Source organism: Macaca nemestrina, chromosome 4, assembly GCF_043159975.1.
Source record: "Macaca nemestrina isolate mMacNem1 chromosome 4, mMacNem.hap1, whole genome shotgun sequence".
In the NCBI taxonomy this organism is placed as follows: domain Eukaryota; kingdom Metazoa; phylum Chordata; class Mammalia; order Primates; family Cercopithecidae; genus Macaca; species Macaca nemestrina.
In genome coordinates this window covers 189660970-189681714 of record NC_092128.1, presented here as the reverse complement: position 1 = coordinate 189681714, position 20745 = coordinate 189660970, and the positions used below count along the sequence as shown (strand labels likewise).

The 20745-nt window shown below is 48.2% G+C and overlaps 1 long non-coding RNA gene across 1 annotated transcript; it reads right to left on the bottom strand.

Annotated features, from left to right (window-relative positions):
- Positions 1–1431: 1431 nt before the first annotated feature.
- Positions 1432–11883, bottom strand: LOC139363035 (uncharacterized). The gene is made up of 3 exons (XR_011622922.1): positions 9145–11883; positions 8312–8418; positions 1432–5498 (listed from the first exon to the last, which is right to left on the bottom strand). It is a non-coding gene; the product is annotated as an uncharacterized lncRNA (long non-coding RNA).
- Positions 11884–20745: the final 8862 nt, after the last annotated feature.

The following is a 20745-nucleotide window of genomic DNA, read 5'->3' as shown; positions in this document are numbered from 1 at the left end:
GAGGGGCGACCAGCGTGAGTTCTAAGGCCAGACCACCCGGGTCTGCTGACAGCGTGGTGAGGGGCAAACAGTGCAGGGTCTAAGGCCAGACCGCCCGAGTCCCGCTGACAGTGTGGCTTCAGGAGTTTCCTAAACCCTCTGCTCTCCAAGTTTCATGTCAGAAAAATGCAGTGATAACCGTGTCCACCTCGTTTAAATATGTATATATATACACACACATATATATATACTCCAAACCTACAGCCCTATAAAGGTCATTAATCCTAGTTATCCTCAAGGCATTGAGCGATCAATAATGAGCCATCCCCCTGGCTGCTGACCTGCCACAGCCCCACTCTCCGGAAACCCCGCATCCACACCAGCCACACAGGATGAGGCCAGGGAAGGAGCAGGACTGTGTCTTGGGAACTTAAACTCTGGAAGCTGAGTTAAATCAGTGCCGCTCAAATCTTGTCACCAACTATCTTGTTAAATTGGGAGATTCCATCTCTGGGGATCTTGAAGGAACCTGAGGTTCTACATTGAGTGAGATGAGCACTCGTGCTGCAATGAGACGGCAGGGAAAGCAACCGAATCTGGGGTCGCAGCTGCCTGAGGCTTGGGTCCCACCGGGAAAGTGGCACCAGGGCCCTCAGGACAGTGGCGGAGGTCCCAGGAGGCAAGTCCCGGTGCAGAGACTCATGGACCCAAAGATTGCTCCAGGGCCAGGAGGGGCTGCTGCGCTGACAGCCACGAGGCAGGCAGCCTTCGAGCTCCTCCAGCTGCCATCCTGCAGGCAGGGAGGACAGTGCCCAGACCACCCTGGGGCTCCCCCCAGCCTGCCAGGCTGGTACTCTTACTCCAGCCACTGACAAGAGTCCCCATGTTGCAAGCTAGGTTGAAACAGTGCCTCAGGCCTCGGGGCACATGCACCCCCCTGCAGGGCTGGGATGGCTATTCCCACACATCCCCAACTCACAGCAAAACTTAAAAATGAAAGTTGGAAGATACAGCCAGGAAACCAATGCTCAAGAAGCAACTCCAGGGTGACTCTTCCTAGAGCTATTGCTATTGAACATCTTTAAAAACATTTCCAGGGTGACTTCCTAGAGCAATTGCTGTTGAAAATCTTTAAAATTCTTCATTTCAAAATTAGCTTTTATTACACTGTCTTCCCTATTCTACCAAGACTCTAGAAAACAAAACCATTACAATTTCCAATTCTATCTTATAGCAAGTTAGAAATACACGTTTCCTCAAAGGATTCTACATGTTTCCTTGGCAATATCCTTTCCACGCCCCGTACTACTGCCCACAACAGAGAAGGCTTTTCCAACTCAACCCAACCCAACCCAACCCACCCCACCCCACCCCACCCCACCCCACCCCACCCCACCCCACCCCACCCCACCCCACCCCAACCCAACCCAACCCAACCCAACGGCCCTGAGATAGGCCCCTAACGAATCGTCTACAAACTCTTGAGACAGGCTTGCCCTGACAAATCATCTGCAAACTCCATCTTCCATTAAAAACAGTACCGAAAATGAGCATATTACCACTTTTTAAAAATTACTGTAAAGTGGACAGTGTTCAGTTCTGTGAATTTCGGCACAAATATTCCCATAATCATCATCACACAAGCAGAACAGTCCAACAGCCCCAAACCCACTCACGGGGCCTCATAAGCATACCCTCCCATTCTCAGCAACCACCCTCTCCGTGTCCTCCCATGACTCGGGTCTATCTTTTGCGAGCGTTGTGGCAAAACACTCGCAAAATCACAATTTCCTGGGCATCGTGCTTGGAGGTGCACCCAGGGTGTCCTGTGATCAACAGCCAGGCCTCGGGGCTGCTGGGTATTTATTATTCCACATATGGCTGTGGTACATTGTAACCTGTTTTGGACAACCATAGACAGCGCTATTAACATCTGGGCACAGTTTTTCTTAAACATCAGATTCTGTTTCTCTAGGGTAAATACCCAGGATTGGGGTCACTGGGACCCACGTTTGTGTGAGTTCAGTTTTGTAAGAAACCGCCAAGCTGTCTGCACCGTGCTGAACCCCAGCATCGCACAGGAGTCCCGACTGCCGGTCCTCACCAGCACCTGGGGCTGTTGGAAGACCTTAGTCAGGCGCTCCAGCAGGGGTGTGAACAAATTCACTGCGGCTTCGGTGCACATCTCGGTGCAACCAGTCACGCTGAAGGTCATTTCAGATGCTTTCGGGCCATCCTCCCGTCCTTCTCAGCGAAGCATCTGTTCAGGTCTCTTCCGCTTTTAAGTCAGGTGGTTTGTTCTCTGTCATGAGCCGTGGGAGTCCTGTGCATTCTGGATACGAGTCCTTTGCCGGCTGCATGGTTCGTAGACATCTTCTCCCCATCTATCGAAAATGTGTCTCTTCAATTCCCTAGGGGTGTCTTTTATATTAGAAGTTTAATTTTGATGAGTCTTACCTACTTTTTTCTTCCTTGATTATGGATCATGGTATGGCTAAGAGCTCTCACCCTAGGTCTCCACAATTTCCCTTTGTTCTGCAGGTTTTGTAGTTTGGTATTTTACATTCAGGGCTATGATCCACCTTAATTTTCATACAGAAATTTCTCCCTGTTTTCACTCTTTTGCATACGGCTGTCCCATAATTCCAGCACCATTTGTTGAAAAGACTCAAATTCCACTGAACTGCTTTTGCATCTTTGGATCTGTTCTGGACTCCACTCTGTCAGCTGACCCGTGTGTGTGCATCCTCAGCATAATTTATGACTTTAGTGGCTGTCTCTGTGAAAAAAAGTAACTCTGTCTGGAAGCAAAAACTACATTAGAAATGCTCTAAATAAGATTCTTCCTGTTGTCAGGAGAGCAAAGCCACTGCCCTAAGCAGAGGTGAGGCCTCAACAGCTCCCAGGCACAACCTTAACACACAATGGGGAAGGGAATTCATTTCAAGGGCCACAACATGAGACCAGCATAGCCATGAAAACTGCAATAATTTCACAACAGAATGAAATTCATAAAGAATTGCTCAGAAGCGTGTGATAAGTTACATAAATCACTGTTCCTTAAATTCTGACGGTTGACTAGAACAGAAATAGCTTCACGGTACAGTTCAAACAGAAAAAGGTAGGTAGGGGTGGTTTCCACACCACACAGGGCCTGCAGGAAAGGGACACTCTTCCTCTAAACGGGAGATCCCGGGAGTGATGTGATAAGCCATGGTGAGAGCCACAGAACTGTGCAAGCCGGAGTCGCGGCCTTTGCCCCACCACGGAACCTGTGTCCATAAACGACGAGGCTCAAATGTCAGGCCGGGGCAACTGAGGCAGTTATCAGGGGACAAGAAAACGAGCGCACGGTGGAGGCAAAGGTCTGAAATCGCGTGGCAACTTCGAGTCAAGTGGGACAAACTGACTCAAAATACAGGTTCCAAAAACCACCACAGAGAGCTGCTCCTCGGCTCTGGAAAGGCTAAGTGACTAATGCCCACACTGAGCATCTGCTCCCAGAGACGACCCTGGTGACCTAAGGCCCAGCTGCTCTGAACCCACGCCGAACCTCAGTGAGGAACTTTGTTGGTATCTTACAGCACGTTGACATGTTCCCTTAAAATCTGGTATTTCATCAACAATGCAGGCGCCAGCTTGGACTCATACACATTTCGATTAAACAAGATAATTTACACCCTGACCGTGCCAGGTAAGAGGTTTACTACAATCTTTAAACAGAGCCAGAGGCTACAGTCTGCTCCTCCACAACACCATGTCTCTACAAGTTCGATGGGTTTTTACTTTCCATGTCTTCACTTGCCTAGTGCTAGAAAGCAGATAAAAACAGAAGGAACCCAGAAACACTATTGAATGAGACTCAAATATCTTGCAGTCATCATCGAGATGAGATGTTTATTAAACAGAAATGTTCTCCCCTGTAGAAAGCAGCACACATCAACACGCACCGATAACTGTCGCCAGCATTCCAGATCATCTTCCCTTCCATGGCCACAGTGCAGGGCAATGGACCACGCACACCTGCAGACCCACGGAAAGCGGGGTGACACGGCCGATTCTTGTAGCGAGCAGGCCAGGGTGCACTCAAACAGCATCTCTTTCCAGAGGTCTGCCATGGAAAGTTACACATTTATTCCACGAGTTAATGGCACTGCACCGAACATTTCTGTAAGAGTCTCTAAGCAAGTATTTCCTTCTGCCTACAATGGCCCGACACAAACTGAAAAAGCTCTTGGAGCTGCCAAAGACTTCAATATCCCCTTAACTATTGTCATGCACATCCATGTGAAGAGACCACCAAACAGGGTTTGTGAGCGCAACATGGCTGTTTATTTAACCTGGGTGCAGGCGGGCTGAGTCCAAAGAGTCAGCGAAGGGAGCTAAGTGTGGGGCCGTTTTATAGGATTTGGTTAGGTAAAGGAATATTACAGTCAAATGGGGGTTGTTCTCTGGCGGGCAGGAGTGGGGGTCACAAGGTGCTCAGTGGGGGAGCTTTTTGAGCCAGGATGAGCCTGGAAAAAGAATTTCACACACACACAAAAAAATCATCGCTTAAGGCAAGGACTGGCCATTTTCACTTATTTCTGGTAGAATGTTATCAGTTAAGTCCAGGCAGGGCATTTGCACTTTTGTGATTCTTCAGTTACTTCAGGCCATCTGGGCGTATATACGTGCAAGTCACAGGGGACGCGATGGCTTGGCTTGGGCTCAGACGCCTGACAACTACAGTCTTTACTTTTAAGGTGTGGGGTAAGATCATATAATCCCCAACTAAGCTCCTGATGCTGTATGTGGCATCCAGCAACAGCACGTTCCATTCCTGGATTACATTTGACTCAAGAGTCCACAGTGAGAACGATTTCTGGTGAATGAAACACCAGGCAGGAGGGTGATTCCGCTGGGCAGCTCTTCACACACAGCCCAGGAGCTGAGGGGAGAGGAAGAGGCCCACGGGCGTCCACTGTGCTCACGCCCCCTTGGAATGCGCCCCACTCCTAGAGACCCGGACCCAAGGGAAATCTGACCTGAAAATGGGCAAACCCTCACTTTGCAGAGGGACAGGGACTCGGGGCCACAACTTGACCTCAGAGCAACACAAGTGCAGACAGCACCCCAGGACACCCTCTCCACCCAAATTCAAGGAGGAAAACCAACGCCCCGCCCCCTTGCGGAAACCCCCGGCTGCTGGAGAAGACGCCTGCCGGCGTGTGCAGCCTCTCCTGTCCCACGTTCCGGGCTCAGCACCTGTGCTTCAGCCCTGGCACTGCTCGCCACACCCACAGGTGTGCCAGGAGGGGCAGGTCCTAAGGTCTCCACTGCACCAAAGCCTGCAAGGCAAAGGGGCAGCTCCCTCCAGCAGGAGTCCAGAAGCACACACTGCACCAGCGTCAAGGCATGAGAATTCTCCCCTCGGTCTCCGAGTCTCCAGTCTGTTGCCCGCCACGGTCTTCTGCCAACGGCGAGGCCCAAGCTGGGCGGCACATTTGGTTCTCACCATTTCCCTTGTCAAATCAATACTGCAAACATATCCAATTCATCCTGTCACTAAAAATGAAATAATCCGCCATCTCCATCACAGATGATGCAATCAGGTTTTCATTACCGGGTTTTTGTTTTGTTTAGTTTTTTGGTTTTTTTCTATTTTGAGATGGTGTTTCTGCTCTGTCGCCCAGGGTGGAGTGCAGTGGTGCGATCTTGGCTCCCTGCAACCTCTGCCTCCCGGGTACAAGTGATTCTCCTGCCTCAGCCTCCCAAGTAGCTGGGATTACAGGTGCCTGCCACCATGCCCGGCTAATTTTCATCTTTTCAGTACAGACGGGGTTTCACCATGTTCACCAGTCTGGTCTCGAACTCCTAACCTCAGGGGATCCACCTGCCTCCTTCTCTCAAAGTGCTGGAATTACAGGCATAAGCCACCACTCCCGACCATTACTGGTGTAATTTCTAAGCCACTCTCTCACACCCACTCCCTTTTTTTTTTTTTTTTTTTAAGAACCAGCTTTATGCCTATATTTTTTCCAAGAGAACCAGTTACCCCATTTCAAGTACAAATAAGACACGGTGTTTAAAAACCAAAAATGCCCATTTGCACAGAAGTCTCCAAATACCCAGTCGATTTAAGCCTTGAGAATAAGATCAAGCTGTTGGCTGAATACAACTTCCCTTTCCATCTGTCTGCCTGTGAGTTAGACACAAGGATGAAGCCACGAGCTAGGGACATAAAGGCAGGAACCAAGGTAGCGGAGATTCCAAATAAAAGCTGGAAGACCAACACAAATGCACCACACCCTGCACACCCTCCTCTCCTTCCTTTTCAGAATTTCCAGAGGATGAAACAGGGACCTTCTCAGACGTCCCACGATGCAGGCGGCCAGAGGGGAAGGCGGCGGCAGCCTGAATGAGGCGACCGGGAAATCACATTCCACAAACAGAAATTCTCCATGTGCTTTACATCCTGTGTCTCTGAAGAACTATGCCAGGCTAACAGTCGCTAGAAAACCGCATTCAAGTGTCATTTCCCATTTCAAGCAAAGAAAACAGTGGTGGGGCATGAGGGAAAAACATAGCCATGTGTTCTGGGCTATTAAATAAGGTTTTTTCTGTTATAAACGTATAATTTTACATTCTCAGATTTCTGTATAATTGATATGCTTCCTAATTAGCAGACATAGTAATAAAAAGTGAATTCCAAGTGTAAGATCGGAGGAACCGTTCACATGGCTTCAGGTTCTGCTACTGTGTTTCAACTTAAGAAAATGGTTCTGTGTGTTGGTAACAAGGCCTGAGAGTCTGTGTGAGAGTCTGTGTGGCTGTAATCAGGGTTCGTGTTGGCTCCCTAGCAGAGGATGTTACACTGTTACATTATCTTCTACAAAAAATCCTGAAAAAATGAAGGCTGAATAGACATACACACCCTCCCAAAATAATCCAAATGTCCACCGATATGAAAAACAGATGAATTACGGCTTCCATCGTGGAATATTCTTCAGCAGTGAAAACAAACTATAGCCACAGGTGCCAACTAGGATAAAGACAACCTTTTAAACACGCTTAAAGTGAACTGACTAGGCAGAATTCCTTGATTACAGGCATCTGCTCCAAAAGGGTACTGTTATTAATCCTGTGATGTAGAATGATAGTTAGCAACCCTGTTTCGGGGCACATCTAGAAAAAAGCAAAATAATGACTACACAATTTTAAATTCTTTGTAAATTATAACTATTACTATGAAAATTCTAAAAATGTGAAAATCTTCCCAACTGTTATTGGACACGCTTCAAAATAAATACCCTGGCATTGCTTGCCACACCCACAGTTGTGCCAAAATAAATGAAAATATAGCCCAAGGTAGTAGAACTGAAACCTGAAGATGTACGAGCCGTCCCTGTCTCGCTATCTATACATCGGGTAGAAATTTAAGAGCAGGTAGTGACACTGCAATGCAAGGCTCAAACCAACTGGGTATTTGGAAACTTCTATGCAAAGTGGCATTTTCGGTTTTTAAACACGGTGTTATTTGTACTTCAAACAGGTAACTGTTTGGTTCCCTTGGAAAAAATATAGCCATAAACCTGGTTTTTTTAAAAAAATACGGGAGTGGGTATGAGAGAGAGTAGCTTAGAAATTTTTAAAGTATCAGCAGGGAGCAGTGGCTCATGCCTGTCATCCCAGCACTTTGAGAGGCAGGCCCAAGGGGCCTTTGAGGACACCGGTCTCCTCTGCTGCCTGCCTGCTGGACTGACCCCCCAGGACATTCACTGGGTTTCCACCCCGTCTCATTCAACATCCCAAGGGTGGTCTTCATCCTCGTCTGGGGCTCAGCTCTGCCCCAATTTCCTAAATCTCTGCCTTCAGAGCCTGAAAACACCCACGCCCAGGGTCACCCTAAGTCCACGTTTACCCCCAGAGAGTCCCCATTTTATGTTTTCCAGGCATCGCCTTAGTGATAATTTATCCTGTAAATTCCAACTGCCTTCACACCTCACCCCTGCTGTCTCCCAGCAGACCCCACTCAGATGCTCATGCCCCAGACCCACACCCAGGTCTGTGCACGCTGCCCTGCTCTACCCATGTGGGGACCACCTCTCTTTCTTGAGGAATCAGCTGGCGATCATCTCCTTGTGGAGGGCTGCCCTGACTTCCAACTCTCTCCAGCAAAGGCAGAAGCCATCCTCGGTACTTCCCCAAAACTCAGGCCAAGTATGAAGATGGCACAGATGCTAGCTGTGCCTGGGATGCCATGGGCAGGGTCCCCAGATGCTCTGCACATGGCCCGGGGCACCGCCTGAACACAGCAAGTGCTGAAGAAACAAAACTGACGTGCACTGACCTCTGATAGGGCCTCCTTCACCATCCACATCTGTCTCCCCGCTGGACAGTAAAATCCACAAGACACGGAGGGCTTGTCTCACTCATCTTCAAACTCCCAGGGTCACCCTGGCAGGTAAAGGGGACTCAAATGTCTTCTGAAGGAAGCAGCTGGTTAGCTGCCTAGTTGAAGGGCCTCTGAAATTCAGAGCTCTGCATAGCAGTCCAGCACACTTTATTATGAATGACTCCAACCACAGCAGAAGTGGCCGTGGAACCAGTGCTAACCAATTCAGGGTTTGTTCACTGTTTCTCAGTTCATTATCACAACGCATTCTCACAGAGCAGCTGCGCACAGATCCTCAGACATCTACACAGAGTGGGACGACGGCGCCAAGTCACGTCAACGTCCTGTTGCAGACTGGGAGACAGCAGTCAGACACGGACCCAGGTAGAGCACAGACCTCGCGTTAAATCGGCTCCGTGTAAACAGCACTCCCTGCCAGGCCCTTTCCTATCTGCACAGCTTCTACAAATTCAACTCTCGCACCTGACACCTAAGAATACTGCACACCCCCATGTGAATCCCCTACTCACCTCCCAAAATGACCCGGCATGGCCGAGTACAAAAAATTTCAACATAAGGGAACTGAAGGGCATGTGGGGCTTTCTCGAGTCCCTGCTGCCTCCTGATGGGAGGGCCCAATGTTTCACACCCCTAGTGAAGGGTGGGTCTCTTCGGCCCCCAGGCTTTGACCTGGAGCTTAAATCAGCATTAACTAATTTCACTTTCCAGGACCAACTTCAAAGGCCTGCAAAGCCAGAGAAGGGAGAGGAGATGGAACACGCCCTCACCTCAGATCTGCTGCAAGCACACACTTCTCAGATGCGTCCCAAGGTGCACAGCGTGTCCGATGCCTGTTTCACATCCACCGACCTGCAGGTCTTCTATGTGGCATCAGCCTCCTGGGCACTGGGAACAAGAGGTATAATGGCAAGTCCCTTCTGCAGCAAAGCTGAGGCAAAGGGACCCAACACATTGGAACTGACCTTTTTCTGACAGTATCAAAACAGAAGGAAAATACTGTACAGTCAACTCCCCCTCACGCAGGTTTATTTACCTGTGACTCAGAGGCCATGACAGAGAACTTCAGGTTCTTACCGATTCCTATTTTCCCCATCCAGGAAGCCTTTGTTTTTAATATCGTACGAACTTGCCATTTTGTAGGCCAAAAACAGCAAATATTGGCAGTTTCCTACAGTTCAACTGAATAAAATATGATCATGGCCTTTTGTGAAACCATGAAGAAAAGGTGGATATCTCAATATGTGTTTGTGTTTCCAGACTGGCTTTGTTCCTGAAGCGGTAACTCTGTTCACTCAGGATATTAGACACTGAAGAATAAACATCAATATCCCACCAAGAAAACCAAAGGAATGAAATAATTTTGCATCCACCTTGGAATCTTTTTAGGACAAGGCAGGACACAAACTTCTAAAAAGTTGCAATTGTCCCTCTGTATACACAGGGACATGGATTCCAGAACACGCCCTGAGTTTACCCAAATCTACGTATCCACAGGACCCCACGGCCACCCTATGGAACCACATGTAGGAAACGTCGGCCCTCCACAAAGCCAGGTTTTTTCAGTAAGGGTTTGGTTGGAAAAAAAAATTAACATAAGTGATCCTTCGAAGCTCAAAACCCATGTTGTTCAGGGTCAGCTGCATTTATTACTTGTGTCATATCTGAGGCCTGAAAGCCATCATTCTCGATACCTTAATGTGACGGTTAACAAACTAACTGTTCCGATTAGAAAGAGGAAAAAGCTTATTTTTAAGCTGACAATGAGAGTGGATGCGGCTACGGTGAACGGAGAACAGACCTAAGCAAGCACCAAGGCTGGGGTGACTGCCTGTGCTCAGACCCACCAGGGCCTGTTCTTCCATCTCCCTCTGCTGAAAGGGATAACCTCCTTCTCCCCCACGACTAAAGGGCCTTTTTAAAATATTCACACGAGAAGTGCTATGAAAAGCTGAAAGGTCACAGATAACATTTTTAAAAATAAACATTAACGTAAGCATTTAATTTTCGTATAAGGAGTAAGGAAAGGATCCAGTTTCAGCTTTCTACTTATGGCTAGCCAATTTTCCCAGCACCATTTATTAAATAGGGAATCCTTTCCCCATTTCTTGTTTCTCTCAGGTTTGTCAAAGATCAGATGGCTGTAGATGTGTGGTATTATTTCTGAGGACTCTGTTCTGTTCCATTGGTCTATATCTCTGTTTTGGTACCAGTACCATGCTGTTTTGGTTACTGTAGCCTTGTAGTAGAGTTTGAAGTCAGGTAGCGTGATGCCTCCAGCTTTGTTCTTTGGACTTAGGATTGTCTTGGAGATGCGGGCTCTTTTTTGGTTCCATATGAACTTTAAAGCAGTTTTTTCATACGAAAATTAATTCAAGATGGATTAGAGACTTAAATGTTAGACCTAGTACCATAAAAATCCTAGAGGAAAACCTGGATAGTACCATTCAGGACATAGGCATGGGCAAAGATTTCATGTCTAAAACACCAAAAGCAACGGCAGCAAAAGCCAAAATTGACAAATGGGATCTCATTAAACTAAAGAGCTTCTGCACAGCAAAAGAAACTACCATCAGAGTGAACAGGCAACCTACAGAATGGGAGAAAAATTTTGCAATCTACTCATCTGACAAAGGGCTAATATCCAGAACCTACAAAGAACTCAAACAAATTTACAAGAAAAAAACAAACAACCCCATCAAAAAGTGGGCAAAGGATATGAACAGACATTTCTCAAAAGAAGACATTCATACAGCCAACAGACACATGAAAAAATGCTCATCACTGGCCATCAGAGAAATGCAAATCAAAACCACAATGAGATACCATCTCACACCAGTTAGAATGGCGATCATTAAAAAGTCAGGAAACAACAGGTGCTGGAGAGGATGTGGAGAAATAGGAACACTTTTATACTGTTGGTGGGATTGTAAACCAGTTCAACCATTATGGAAAACAGTATGGCGATTCCTCAAGGATCTAGAACTAGATGTACCATATGACCCAGCCATCCCATTACTGGGTATATACCCAAAGGATTATAAATTATGCTGCTATAAAGACACATGCACACGTATGTTTATTGCGGCACTATTCACAATAGCAAAGACTTGGAATCAACCCAAATGTCCATCAGTGACAGACTGGATTAAGAAAATGTGGCACATATACACCATGGAATACTATGCAGCCATCAAAAAGGATGAGTTTGTGTCCTTTGTAGGGACATGGATGCAGCTGGAAACCATCCTTCTTAGCAAACTATCACAAGAAGAGAAAACCAAACACTGCATGTTCTCACTCATAGGTGGGAACTGAACAATGAGATCACTTGGACTCGGGAAGGGGAACATCACACACCGGGGCCTATCATGGGGAGGGGGGAGGGGGGAGGGATTGCATTGGGAGTTATACCCGATGTAAATGACGAGTTGATGGGTGCTGACGAGTTGATGGGTGCAGCACACCAACAAGGCACAAGTATACATATGTAACAAACCTGCACGTTATGCACATGTACCCTAGAACTTAAAGTATAATAATAATAAATTTAAAAAAAAAAAAAAAAACGTAAGCATTTAACAAGCCCATTACGATTTAAAGGAAAAAAAAAAAAAACGGTATTAAGTTCCTGGGTGCAGGGGCTCATGGCCGTAATCCCAGCACTTTGGGTGGCCGAGGTGGGCGCATCACCTGAGGTCAAGAGTTTAAGACCAGCCTGGCCAACATGGTGAAACCCCTTCTCTAACGAAAATACAAAAATTAGCCAGGCATGGTGGCGGAAGCCTGTAGCCCCAGTTACTTGGGAGGCTGAGGGAGGAGAATCACTTGAACCCGGGAGGGAGAGTTTGCAATGAGCCAAGATCGTGCCATTGCACGTCAGCCTGGGCGTTGAGTGTGAAACTCCATCCCAAAAAGAAAAAAATATATAAAGTTTTCCTTCCAATGAACCTATCATTCAGCCACCGAGGTATCCTATAGCTACTTATTCAGCCATGAGATACACCACAGGCGATATAGGCGAACAGGACACAGTTCTTCCCTGAAAGAAGGCTGCACCCTCAAAAGAAGGGAGGCACATACTCCGAATGGAATCGGCATAGGGAACAGATGCTGCTGCAGGTGAAACTGGCTGCACAGAGCACCCACTCAAGTGTCTGAGAAACAAGGAGCCGTTGGTGCCATCACCTTCCATACTTGAGCTGGGGCAGTGGGGAGCCTGTCATCACCAAGGACAAAAAGGCCCAGAACCACACAACGAGCTTACAAACTCACCGAGGCGATGACTGAGCAATGTGTGTAGAGTGATGCGAACACACAGATGTCAGGGCCACGCGCGGCGTTGGTTTTGTGCATCAACCTGAGCGTGCCCGGGGTGCCCAGATGGCTGGTTCTGCATTATTTCTGTGTGAGATGCATGTTTGCCTCTGGACTGAGTGGAGACCCATCCTCGCCGGTGTGGGGGGCACCACCCTATCCACCCAGGGCCCGAGTAAAACAGCAAGGCGGGGAAAACTGGGTTCACTCCACCTGTCTGGCTGATGGGCCAGTGACATCTGTCTTCTGCAGCCCGTGCTTCTGGGTCTCAGCTCCTCAGACCACGGTGGGATCCGCACCCTCCGCTTCTCAAGTCTTCAAGCCACACCCTCCCAGGACTCTAGCTTGCAGCCTGTGGGTCCTGGGGCTTCTTGGACTCTGTAGCCCCTGCAGCAAGCCTCACCCTGGAGACACACGCACACCCGGCTGGCTGTCTCTCTGGAAGCCCTGACTAAAAGCCGCCCCTAAAAGTGGTCTTCAGAATTTCTTTCTAGCCCTAAGATCCCAGCGCCCCTCCTACAATTCTAGGCGGAAAGGTGAACGGAGACCAATGGACAGAGGTGTGTGCGAGGACACGCCAGGCAGCAGCACTGGGCAGGAGTGCACTAACGCTCACTAAGCAAAGAATCAATGTTGCTTGCCACAAAAATGAGAGCAGTAAAGATTTCTTCAAACAGAAATGAGTTTGTATCATGATTTGCTCTTAATACATAAGAAAGCATAAAAGTAGGCCTATTAACAATTACATAAGTCTTTAGAGGCCCTTGAACTACTTCTGCCCCGAGTCCTTCCCTTGCTATTGATGGAAATATGGGAGAAACCAGGAGGTCTGAGCGTGGACCTGGCCGTGCTCCCAGGGGCCGAGGAAAGCACCCATCTGTCCAGTCTTCCCTCCACCCCGCGGGGTTCCCTCTTACCCAGACTCTTGGGCTGACGCGGCTCATGCACTCAACAGCGCCATCATTAAACGTTTAGCTTCGCATCACGAGGGCCTCCTCTGGCCTCTTCTGACCACTCCTGAACCTCCAGTCAGCATTAGTCTGCAGGACACGCGTGGACAAAGTTGATGGATCACGGCCTCCAACGAGGAAGGTGCCAGGCAAGGAGTCGGAGAGCCGGGGATGGAGCAGCCCTCACCCAGGGAGGAGAAGGCCAACAGCGGCCACCACCGAGGACCTCCCTTCCCACCCTGAGGGCAGCTCACCCAGGGAAGCGAAGGCTGACGCCGGCCACCACTGAGGGCCTCGAGGGCTCTCCCCACCCCGAAGGCGGCTGCGATCACATTTTCCCATCGCACCAAGAGACCCCTGTATTGAGCACAAACCTTTCCAACCTTCGAATCAATAAGGAATCACAACACAGACATTCCCTCAATCCAAATGGCCAGCCCACAAAACAGACATGCAATCATACACATTTCCTGTGGGAAAATCAGTCAGTCTCTGGGGCCTCACGCCAGGGGTGGGGGAGCATCATGGGGAGACGCCCCAGCCCAGGCCTGGCTCCTCCCTCTATAGCTCCTTTTCCCTCCTCTTCCCCCCGCCCCTTCCCACCCCCTCCTAGCCTCAGAGGCTCCTTCCTCAAATTCTTTCCCCTTGATGAAGTCATTCATGCCCAAAATACAAGGCAAAGTCATGGGGGCTCAAGAGAAAATCCATACCGTGGCTCGCGTTTTAGATTCTCATAAGTTTGAGAATAACCAAGCAAGAATCTTTGGCATCTGAATGGTCTGAAGGATTCTGAGCTCAATGTCCTGCACTGGCCCGGAGTGGATCATGGGTGTCTCGGACATCTTCACAACTCTACACCAGTTATTTTGAAACACACCAGCAGAATAGAACCATGTGAATAGCTGCTTCTCAGTTAAAAGTAGGAAAACACTCCAAAAGCTGCCCTCAAGGAACATCCTTCCCATGAGGAGTTTTCTGCATCGGGCCCTTCAGGCACAGGCAAGGATCCTGGGCCCAACTCCCTCATCCCTGCGTCATAAAGCAGCAAAGACGGTGGGGAATAAAGCAAGTGAAGGAGTCAGTCCCGCACAAAACGGGCTCCAGAAGCCACAGCTACTCTCCCAGTGTGGGAGCCAAGTTCAGAGACCTGGAAACACCAGCATTCCCAGGGAGGAGGGCAGAACAATGCCATTTCCCCCTAGTTTAGGGAGACACCACCCCACGTCCTCTGGCCTTAATAGAAGAGAGACTTCACATAAATGATTTCAATGACTCCACCACACACAGAAAGTGGGCTGAGGGCTAACACTACCATATAAATGCCTGGCAAAAACACACTAAATGAACACAGAGATAAGCAAGGTTCTCCTGTTATCCACCAAATATTCAGAAACAAATCCAGTAAGCAATCTCTTTGCAATCAAAAGACCAATTCAGAGGTGCAGATTAAAAATAAACATACAACTGAACCCTTAATACACCAAGAACCAAATTCCACGGAAGTGTTATCACATCACCACCTCCCAGCTGAAGGAAGCAGCACTGGCCACTGACCAGCTGTTCACTCGTGGATCAGTGAACGGAAGGCAGTGCTGTCCAGGACAATGATGAGATGTTAACCTGAAAAGGGCAAAATGGCAGAGGCTGGAGGGACCTTCCAGGTAACCCGTCCCCCTCAGTGGACAGAGGACCCCCGTGGGACCACAGAGCCCAGAGCTCCAGTGTGTTCGGGGCAAGGACTCAACTGCAACCCTGATGATGTCCGAACGCCTTCTGCCCTTCTGTGTCTCTGCCCCACTAACAGGGAATCCGTGAATGCTAAGGAAATGTAACGCATTTTACAATACATGTAGATTTTTAGCAAATTAAAGATAAACAGTGACAAACTTTGAGAATTAACTAAAATATAGTTCAGTGAATGCCCAAACTCAAAGCTAGTCTCCAAGAGGTGATAAGCTGTGTGTGGTGGTTAACGCCTGTAAATCCCAGCAGTTGGGGAGGCTGACGCAGGAGAATCACTTGAGCCTAGAAAGTTGGGGTTGCAGTGAGCTGTCATTGCACTACTGCACCCAGCCTGAGAAACAGAGTGAGACTGTCAAAAACAAACAAACAAAAACAAATTAAAGGAGTTCAAATGAACTCGCCCATACGCTTTAAATTTTCATTTGGGTACATGGGGTGATCTAGTTCCTTTTTTCCTTGCAATACATGAATAATCTAATAATTAAATATAATCTAACAATTACATGGGAAAATTTAATTATTTTCCCATTTCATTATTCCCTATCTCAGGGAAAAAGTTAAAAGTATTCCCTATTTCAGGGAAAAAGCTAAAAATCATTTTAAACCTTCCTTCCACAAAACAGTATACTCAGTCATCTCTATCTGCTTGATCATGTGGAATTCAGCTTCACATGTCTACAATACGGTTTTTGTTAAACAGCGTTTCTGTAGACAGGCAAGAGAAAGAAACACTTGGTCTATGTAGAAGCAGCAGAAGACACGTTTTAACAGAAAAGGGAGAAGATACCACCGTGTGAATCTGGAAATTCTGTCGTCATCTTGTCCACACACACAGAAAACACCCAAGCACGTGCCTAGTGTCCAACAGGAGCACAGAAAGGACAGGGTTCCCTCCAGTTGTTTAATGACCAGCCCCACTTGTCACCGCCACATAACAAAATCCGCACGGCAACTTCAGCACGTTTCATTCACGATTCCACGGAAATCAGGCTGAAGAACATACAGATGTTTTGCCCACATTTAAAAATCCAAGTGTGGGACTCATAGAAATAAAACACATTATGGGTTCACTTAACTTTTCCAAATTTTTACTTGGAGAAACCTATAAAGTTCTTGTCAGTTACATCCTTAAGTTTTTCAATAATTTTTAAATGTGAAGGTCAGGCAAGACCTGTAAAGAGGTACACACATACGGCCCGGCGTGGTGGCTCACACCTATAATCCCAGCACTTTGGGAGGCCGAGGTGGGCAGATCACGAGGTCAGGAAACCGAGACCATCCTGGCTAACACGGTGAAACCCCGTCTCTACTAAAAATACAAACAATTAGCCAGGCGTGGTGGCGGGTGCCTGTAGTCCCAGCTACTTGGGAGGCTGAGGCTGGAGAATTGCATGAACCCGGGAGGCAGAGCTTGCAGTGAGCTGAGATCTCACCACCGCACTCCAGCCTGGGTGACAGAGGGAAACTGTCTCAAAAAAAAAAAAAAAACAAAGGAGGTACACACATACATGCCATGTTCTTCTCTCAAAGAGACGGGCCCTTTTTTAAGATTCCAGAAGTAAATGTGGTTGTCACCCTGCTTTTGAGAGGATGGGCTGTGTTTTAAGCATGAACAGACTTTCCTCCATGCACCAAGGATGCACCATGGGGGCAGTGCTGCCGCCGCCTCCCCAGTCTCTGCTCAGGGTGGGGCAAGGGGAGCTCCGTTGTCTCCCGTATACACCGTCAACAGGCCAGGTGCTCAGAAGGAGGCTTCCAGGACTCGCTGTAGGCATTCGTCAGCAGGGCAGGCAGTGCCTCGTGCTGGTGGGCATCCAGCAGTAAGGGGGTCTTGCACTTCACTCCCTGGGCCCAGCCGCAGACAGAGGGGAAAGAGACACCTGTATCGTAACTCATGTGTATTTATAGACACACAGAGACTCTGCAGTGCAAGGTGCAGAACTAGAAGGAATCATGGAAATAAGAGGGAAGACATTTGGTTACGACTGGCAGAGTCACCTCAAGCCTCAGCACTTCCTGCCGGAGCCCTCACTGACCAGACTCCTCCAGGGTCACTGCCACTGCCTTGCCCAGCTCATGACAGGGCAGACAGTGACAGAGCCTCAGAACAACCTCCCACTCCTTCCTCACCAGCCCAGGGGATGAGCTGTTCGTGAGTGTCCCAAAGCCTGAATGCGGGAACACTGAGGTGACTGAGCAGAAAGGGGGACAGCCACAATGGCCGCGGGTGTGCAGATATTGCGGGACACCCCAGCAGCCCTTTCCGTCTTAAAGAGGATGGCCACGGGTGTGCTGATGCTCCCGCGTGACCCAGCCGTCCTCTCCACCTTATAGGGGAATGGCCACGGGTGTGCGGATATTCCCGGGTGCCCCAGAGCCCTTTTCACCTTAAGGAGATTTTCACAGTCTCATATCAGTCTCCAAACTATTCAGTGAGGTTGGAGGAGTATCACTGTGGACCAACACCGATTGGCACCAAGTAAGGGCAATTTTATAACCATGTCTCAACCATGAAACAATCAGGTCTTTGGCCATCTGGTCTAAGCTTTTTCTGTAACAAAGTTGGATAATTTAGTTGAACTTTGGTTTTCCAAAGCTTGTTACAGAAACCACATCTTCCTAGGTGTGGCTCTGTGGTGTCAAGTGCACACATCAGTAGCCAGGCTTGCCAAGACTCACGGCACGTTACACGTTCACCTGAGAAGGCTGCTGAATCATTGAGGGCTCTGGCGTGCTCTGAAATGAATTTGCCACTTCAGCCTACACTCTACTCCCTTGTTTGGTTAAAGAAACCCAAAAAGCAGAATTTGTTTTGGCCAATCGCCTGCTGACCCAACTGCAGAGGTTTTAATTAGAGTACTTTCATTGCATCATAGAAAGCAAAGTCATATAGATCAACTCATTATTACCACTCCAAAGGTTTAGTAAATCTCCAGATAATCAGGCAAACATTTTAAGAAGCTACATTAAGGTTTACAATACTCAAATTTTAAAACTACATCCATGCTTTAAAAAACCACCATTCCCATTTTAGATGGCCAAATGCATATGAGAAAGAAAGAAACGTGCTGAGCGCATTTTTTGGGTAATCTTATGGAGAAACTGCCACTTTAAAAATGGCTCTAGTTCCTGGCTCCAGATGGGTGTGGTGGGTTGCCTCACTCAATTTCAACTCCACCTGAAGCTGGGACACTAGAAATCCATTCGCAGACTCCACGGCACCAGAATTCCCACTTCTGGAAACAGCCAGGAATGCAGACCTGTAGCAGAGAATTCTTTCCTGCCCACCCTAACTGTCCTCTGTGGAAGGCGACAGTCAAAGACAAGTCCACCCCCCTAGTCGCAACTGCACCACGAAGAACCATTTCAAGGTGGGAGGTGATTGATCAGTGGGAACAGGCAGTTTAGCTAATCACTTATAAGGCTGAGAAGTGGGGTTTGAAGGCCTGTATCTGGTCTTGTCCTCGGTAAATGGTCATCCGCCAGTCAGCCTAAGCCACATGGGAAGGGGCTTCTTGCAGTAAAAGTGGGGGCGCAGTTGTGGGGAGGGGGAATGTCTTAACAATCACTGTTTTACAGGATCACAGCGCTCAGGCAATGTTCAGTATTGTCACACACCAAGGTTTTTACAGTCTGAAGAAAACTACAGTCCTAAGGTGTCAGTTCTCAAAGCCCTTAAGTTCCTCCTGCTAAGATTCCCAGAGAGTCTCCACTTCTTGCACCGAACCCCAACTTACACACGCACCTGCGTCTTCTTCCTGCAGCAAATGCAGATAAGAAGCTGTGGCTCTGCTGCAGTAATGATGCCATGCAGCCCTAACACTACAGCAGAGCAATGGCTCTGGCCTGAATGTCCCCAAAACCTCATGCTGAAACCATCTCCGAAGGGATACATTAAGAGGTGGGGCCTTTGGGAAGTCCTGCTCTCAGGACTGGGGTTGGTGTCCTTGTTGGGAGGCCTAGAGGAGCCCTCCTGCTCCTCCACCACGTGAGTTCTGACGAGACGACCGCTGCCACGCAACACCTGTTGAGATGCTGCCGTCTGTGAGCCACAGGCCCTGGGGCACCAGATGTGCAGGTGCCTTGACCTTGGACTGCCTTGACCTTGGACTTTCCAGCTTCCAGAGCTGTGAGCAATAAATGTCTCTTTACAAATCACCCAATCGACAGCAGCCGGACAGAGACAGTAATGTCACAACATGAGTCACTTTCTCAGTGGGCCAGAGGACTCCCCATGAGCCACCACTGTAAAGCAAGAACTCCCTGGAGGAAGGAAAGGGGTTCACAAGGAATTCTACCCAGCACCAGGGTGTCTGTCCTTTCTTGCAGGAAGATAGCTGAGCCATGGCAGGAAACTACAGGGTGGGTGGGGCTGGACAGTAATGTGTCACCTGCTCATCTAAGCCTCAGTCTCCTGCCTCTCATCACGACAGTGGGGGTAACACCCCCCTCACCTGAGCTGTTGGGGGAGGTAAGAGTGCTGGGTGATTAACAATTGTTAGTTCCACAGAAATAAGGCAAAGAATCTGCCCCATGTCTTATAAAACCAAATCAGCCCAGGAATTCCACATCACTACTAATTTGCATGGGAAAATACCAGATTCTCCTAAGTTCTGGCATGTCATTTGTATTAATAAAGTTTGCAGAGTTTTCACATACTAAGTATATAAAACAGGAAAATAAATCATGCAATTTGGAGGCTGAAGCAGGAGACTCACTTGAGCACAGGCGGCGGAGGTTGCAGTGAGCCGAGGCCTCGCCACTGTACTCCAGTCTGGGTGACAGAACGAGACTCCATCTCAAAAAATAAAAAAAAAAAAGGTTTTGTTGCTTCATACTAGTAAAGTGGGCAGACTCTACATGCCAACTCTTATTCAAAGGTCGCCTAACACTGACTCAGGAACACTGGCCCTGATGTGCTTGGAGTTTTAATCCTAACAGTGTTAAAGACCACTCCCCCAGGAGCTCTGAACAAGTACTCCAGGTATACGCTGAACAAGACCACACACTCTGACCGAAATCTAACTTCCCAGACCCAAACTACAGAACCACAGAAGACGCTGCTTCTGTCCAACTTTGTGTTCTGCCATCGTTTGTGTCCATTATTTCCTACAAACCATCTCATTAGAATTTAGGGCACACAAAAGGCCAATACAACAGGGTTACTTTTCAAAGGTTTGGAGGTGAAGAACAGATACAATGCATTAGCTTCCTATTGCTGCTGCAACAAATTACCACAAATGCAAACCTCCTCTCAGCCCTGGAAGTCAGGAGTCCCAGGGCTGAAGTCAAGGGGTCAGTAGCTTGTATTCCTGCCTGGAGTCTCCCAATTCATAGAAGCCACCATGCAGCTTGACTCAC